The sequence below is a fragment of the Pseudophryne corroboree genome, chromosome 6, assembly GCF_028390025.1.
Source record: "Pseudophryne corroboree isolate aPseCor3 chromosome 6, aPseCor3.hap2, whole genome shotgun sequence".
Lineage (NCBI taxonomy): Eukaryota > Metazoa > Chordata > Amphibia > Anura > Myobatrachidae > Pseudophryne > Pseudophryne corroboree.
Genome location: NC_086449.1, coordinates 686561052 through 686567401, shown reverse-complemented (window position 1 = coordinate 686567401; position 6350 = coordinate 686561052). Strand labels below are relative to the sequence as shown.

Here is a 6350-nt window from a genome sequence, read left to right as displayed (position 1 = left end):
GGAGGGTTTTTTGGAAGGGACATCCTGCGTGACACTGCAGTGCCACTCCTAGATGGGCCCGGTGTTTGTGTCGGCCACTAGGGTCGCTAGTCTTACTCACACAGTCAGCTACCTCATTGCGCCTCTTTTTTTCTTTGCGTCATGTGCTGTTTGGGGAGTATTTTTTTGAAGGGCCATCCTGCGTGACACTGCAGTGCCACTCCTAGATGGGCCAGGTGTTTGTGTCGGCCACTTGGGTCGCTTATCTTAGTCACACAGCGACCTCGGTGCAAATTTTAGGACTAAAAATAATATTGTGAGGTGTGAGGTGTTCAGAATAGACTGAAAATGAGTATAAATTATGGTTATTGAGGTTAATAATACTATGGGATCAAAATGACCGCAAATTCAATGATTTAAGCTGTTTTTTAGTGTTTTTTGAAAAAAACACCCGAATCCAAAACACACCCGAATCCGACAAAAAAAATTCGGTGAGGTTTTGCCAAAACGCGGTCGAACCCAAAACACGGCCGCGGAACCGAACCCAAAACCAAAACACAAAACCCGAAAAATTTCAGGCGCTCATCTCTAATTTTCAGCACACTGAGCACAGATATTTGCAGCACACTTAGCACAGATATTTGCAGCACACTGAGCACAGATTATGGAGCTTCTCAGGGAGAGAACGCAGCCACGTCCTCTACGTTTAATCTCCAATGCACAAGTGAAAATGGCGGCGACGCTCGGCTCTTTATATAGAATATAAATCTTGCGAGAATCCGACAGCGGGATGATGACATTCGGGCGCGTTCGGGTTAACCGAGCAAGGCGGGAAGATCCGAAGCTGCCTCGGAACCGTGTAAAATGAGTGAAGTTGGGGCGGTTCAGATCTCGAAGATCCGAACCCGCTCATCTTTACATAGTTGAATGTGCTGACAACAAAATCACACAAAAATTATCATTGGAAATCAAATTTATTAACCCATGGAGGTCTGGATTTGGAGTCACCCTCAAAATTAAAGTGGAAAAACACACTACATGCTGATCCAACTTTGATGTAATGTCTTTAAAACAAGCCAAAATGAGGCTCAGTAGTGTGTGTGGCCTCCATGTGCCTGTATGACCTCCCTACAACCCACACAAGTGGCTCAAGTAGTGCAGCTCATCCAGGATTGCACATCAATGCGAGCTGTGGCAAGAAGGTTTGCTGTGTCTGTCAGCATAGTGTCCAGAGCATGGAGGCGATACCAGGAGACAGGCCAGTACATCAGGAGATGTGGAGGAGGCCGTAGGAGGGCAACAACCCAGCAGCAGGACCGCTACCTCCGCCGTTGTGCAAGGAGGAACAGGAGGAGCACTGCCAGAGCCCTGCAAAATGACCTCCAACAAGCCACAAATGTGCATGTGTCTACTCAAACGATCAGAAATAGACTCCATGAGGGTGGTATGAGGGCCCGATGTCCACAGGTGGTGGTTGTGCTTACAGCCCAACACCGTGCAGGACGTTTGGCATTTGCCAGAGAACACCAAGATTGGCAAATTCGCCACTGGCGCCCTGTGCTCTTCACAGATGAAAGCAGGTTCTCACTGAGAACATGTGACAGACGTGACAGAGTCTGGGGACGCCAAGGAGAGCATTCTTCTGCCTGCAACATCCTCCAGCATGACCGGTTTGGCAGTGGGTCAGTAATGGTGTGGGGTGGCATTTCTTTGGGGGCCGCACAGCCCTCCATGTGCTTGCCAGAGGTAGCATGACTGCCATTAGGTACCAAGATGAGATCCTCAGACCCCTTGTGAGACCATATGCTGGTGCGGTTGGCCCTGGGTTCCTCCTAATGCAAGACAATGCTATACCTCATGTGTCCTGAGTGTGTCAGCAGTTCCTGCAAAATGAAGGCATTGATGCTATGGACTGGCCCGCCCGTTCCCCAGACCTGAATCCAATTGAGCACATCTGGGACATCATGTCTCGCTCCATCCACCAACGCACCACAGACTGTGCAGGAGTTGGCGGATGCTTTAGTCCAGGTATGAGTGGAGATCCCTCAGGAGACCATCCGCCACCTCATCAGGAGCATGCCCAGGCATTGTATGGAGGTCATACAGGCACGTGGAGGCCACACACACTACTGAGCCTCATTTTGACTTGTTTTAAGGACATTACATCAAAGTTGGATCAGCCTGTAGTGTGTTATTCCACTATAATTTTGAGTGTGACTCCAAATCCAGACCTCCATGGGTTAATAAATTTGATTTCCATTGATAATTTCTGTGTGATTTTGTTGTCAGCACATTCAACTATGTAAAGAACAAAGTATTTAATAAGAATATTTCATTCATTCAGATCTAGGATGTGTGGTTTAAGTGTTCCCTTTATTTTTTTGAGCAGTGTGTATATATATATATATATATATATATATACAAAAAGGTCCTGCACTCGCATCCAGCCAGTGACACCTTCCCCCCAGAGACATGACCGCGTCCCTCCAGTTTGACAGACAATAGACGTCTGTGGCTACGGACGTCTCTCACTGTGTAAAACAGGAGGAGATAAGCGGGGAGTCCGGGGTTCTTTATAGTTACCTCTTTCCTGCTCACCTTGTCCCACCGTTATCCACCCTTGGGGTACCCCATAATAAACCACACTGGATCCGGACCTTAATCTGTCTATGAAAGAGGAGAACTTTCAAAAAACTGTAACGGACTCTAGAATCCAGAATTCCCCTGTTATTTCAGAAATTCCAATCACCACTGTGTCACTGTATAGTACAGAACTGCATCAAGGTGGAAAAGAGGTGGGACGCCACACTCTATCCACAACACACAGTTGAGACTTACCTTTTACAAATTATTTCTTTTCTCCAGGCACAGCACACAAAGTCTGACCTGGAACAATTCCTCTTTTTTTCGATCTTCATTTATTATTTTTTATTTTTCATCATTTTTTCAAATATACATATTTTTCCATTTTTTCTTTATTTGTTTACTTCCACCACTTTTTTTATTTTTCATTTTAATATTTATTGCTATATAATTGCAATAAGTAAACTTTGACTCTACTATTGCTATACCATTAAATGTTAACATATTAAACGATAATACATATCCTTTTGGGGTTTTTTCTTATAATACAGTATTATTAACATTTTCCTTGTGCACGCAGGCGCAGTTGTGTAATTCTTGTCAAAAGTATTTAATAAGAATATTTCATTCATTCAGATCTAGGATGTGTGGTTTAAGTGTTCCCTTTATTTTTTTGAGCAGTGTGTATATATATATATATATATATATATATATACCAAAAGGTCCTGCACTCGCATCAAGAGATTCCAGCGTGGGTGCTATCCCAACAGAACAATGTCCGCTCAATATACAGGTGTCCCCATAGTGGCGGGCGCACTCTCACATAGTACACAGATTCTTCAGAGTAAATTCAAAGGCGTTTATTGTAGCCTCAAATTGATAACCGAATGTGACCATAACAGAAGTATAGTGCTGTGATTGGTTGAATCACAGCACTATACTTCTGTTATGGTCACATTCGGTTAGTTGGTGTTTGGTAGTTATTCCTATAAGCTTAACATCTGGTGGTATGTGTCACACAATTTATGGTGTGTTGTAAAATAAAAAATAAAATTATAAATATACAAATACATATATACTTGTATCTTCAACCTTTAGCATTGCACTATTGTGCTTCTTGTTTTTTATATTGCCATCGTTATGGGGCCTGGGAGGCTGAGTTTTTTCTCATTTTGTATTTGTTCCAGGCACTTTGTTATGATTGTAATCATTGGAGTATAATACCATCGTATGGCCTTTCTTGAGAAAGATCCCCCTAGTAGGATCGAAACGTCGAAAATCAATTTGAGGCTACAATAAACGCCTTTGAATTCACTCTGAAGAATCTGTGTACTATGTGAGAGTGCGCCCGCCACTATGTGGACACCTGTATTTATATATATATATATATATATATATATATATATATATATATATATATGTGCAAAAAAGGATAGTACAGCGCCACTTGTGAGGTTAAAATCTCAGTAAAACTATATAAATGAATTAAAAAATTCTTGTTGTAAAAGCTATAAGCCCACGTAACCTTGGAAAATGGTGTCAGCCCACCCCTAAAAATACAATACTGGTATGGTAGTGTTAAAAGGTATAAAACTGGGGGATAGGGGTACTGGCGACAAGTGTGGCTAAAAACTGTATTTTAAAACTTAAAATTAGAAGCCAAAAAATTCTAAAATTTATAAAAATAGATTTTTTAATATATATGAGAGTACAAACAGTTTCTAAAAATGTTTTAAAAAGTTTTTGTCCATAAATGAGAAATATAAATAACAATTATAAAGGATAGGAATTCAAAACTTAGCTTGTCAGTAATGGGTGTTCAGTACAGGGTCAACGCGTTTCGTCTTGTCAGACTTCATCAAGGGGTAGGGACAAAGTGAAGCTGTACTTCTATTTATACCCATAGTACTTAATCTGAGGGTTATGACATCATAGGTGATCATGTGATCTAATTAAATAATTCTGATTAAAAAACTAATTCACAGCATAGTGTAGAATAAGGACAGACTATAAGGAGCTAATTGTTATAAAAAACGTATGAAAATGTAGTTTGAAATATTTAAAAATGATCATATAAGTAAAGTTGTGGCATTTCAGCGACACTACCGGTGACGGGAGGTGCGGCTCGTGACCGTACGTCACTTCCGCCCCACTTCCGGTGACGTCCGTGCTGCTTCCAGGTTCAGTTCGCGCTTGCGCAGTGTGGCGATTCTCCTTCTCCCGGGCGTCTTTCTGCGCATGTGTCCGCAGGCGGTCCCAGTGGGAATCAGGTCATGAGGGGAGTTATAGACACTAGGCATAGAGCAAGGTCCATTCTTCATTATGGCGGCGGCCATCTTATGTGTGGTTTTTGTCCATAGATTCTCAGCCTGCGGCGGCCATCTTTTTGTAGTTCAGCATGCATATTGGTGCCAGACTCCATAGCACCCGTTTTATGTAAACAAAGAGAGAGAAGTGGTGATTTTCAGGCATATGTTGTTTTAAATAGACAGCAATATCCTAAGATGGAAATATTATTTGTACACTTTTTAAATAAATATATAAATCAGAAGTCCTTTAAAAGGCTAAGTATACCACCATGATTTTTGAACATCTATATGTGGTACCGGGGTACATGCACGGAACCAAAACTTAAAATCTTTTCAAAGTAGTGATACATATGCAGACGCAGATTTATATTAAATGTTAGGATTAAGCCTTGCCCATAGGATAAAAAGTGCTGGTGCAGTATAGGTGATTCTATAAGGTGACCTTAGTTACTATTGGTGGTTATAGTGACAGCTCATCATAATAAGCCATGTGACTATATAGAGAAATGGTGCCTAGGATTATATATAAATCAATCCAAAGAATACTATTAAGCAGAGATAAATAAATAATTAAATAAATAAATAATATATATAGTGACTCAATATAAGTGCTGATTTTTGGTGATTAGTCATTGGTCATCGTTAATCAATACAGTACCTGATCTTCCCAGGTAGTCTCCTCCCTGGTACTGGTCAAGCCCGTACACTGCTTAGCTTCCAAGATCAGACGAGATTGGGCGTGCCAGTGTGGTTTGACTGTACGTGAATCTTTTACGGATACCATGACACCATTGCACCTGGAACCCAATTGTCACTGTTTCTACAATTCTAAGGTGGTGAAAATAAAATTTATTATGTAATAACTGTCCTCCTTTACAGTACCCGATCTTCCCAGGTGGTCTCCCTCCCTGGTACTAGTCGGGCCCAGACACTGCTTAGCTTCTTCCAAGATCGGACGAATTTGGGCGTGCCAGTGTGGTTTGACTGTACGCGGATCAGATAGACATATTAGTAACAGACCAGCTATTTACAAGATGTTTCTTTTATTTGTGAATGTGCTTAATTCAAGTGCAGAACAGAATACAGAAATAAAGAATATGAAAAGACAAGTGGGGGTAAAGGATACTGCACCTCATAAAAAAGGTGCAATCTCGTATCCTTCGTTCAGACCGGCTGGATGTAGAGTCTGTATGTAACTGGAAAATCCAGTACATTTCCCGTCTGGAAAGTTTATTGGCAAGATCCCCTCCTCTCTCACCCAAGGCCACATGTTCAATAGCCTTGAATGTAAGTTCCTCAGGGTTGGAACTGTGTTGTAGCGCAAAGTGTCTGGAAACAGCGTGACTTTCTATCTTGTTTTTAATGTTCCTTATGTGCTCCTGGATCCGTAGTTTTAGTGGTCTTTTTGTCTTACCCACGTACTTCATATCAGAGCCGGATTAAGGGGGGAGCCCAGGGGACACATTACCCTGGGCCCCC

The 6350-nt window shown here is 41.7% G+C and overlaps 1 pseudogene; it reads right to left on the bottom strand.

Annotated features, from left to right (window-relative positions):
- Positions 1 to 5517: 5517 nt before the first annotated feature.
- On the bottom strand, positions 5518 to 5635 carry LOC134937590 (5S ribosomal RNA; annotated as a pseudogene).
- Between the last annotated feature and the right edge of the window lie 715 nt (positions 5636 to 6350).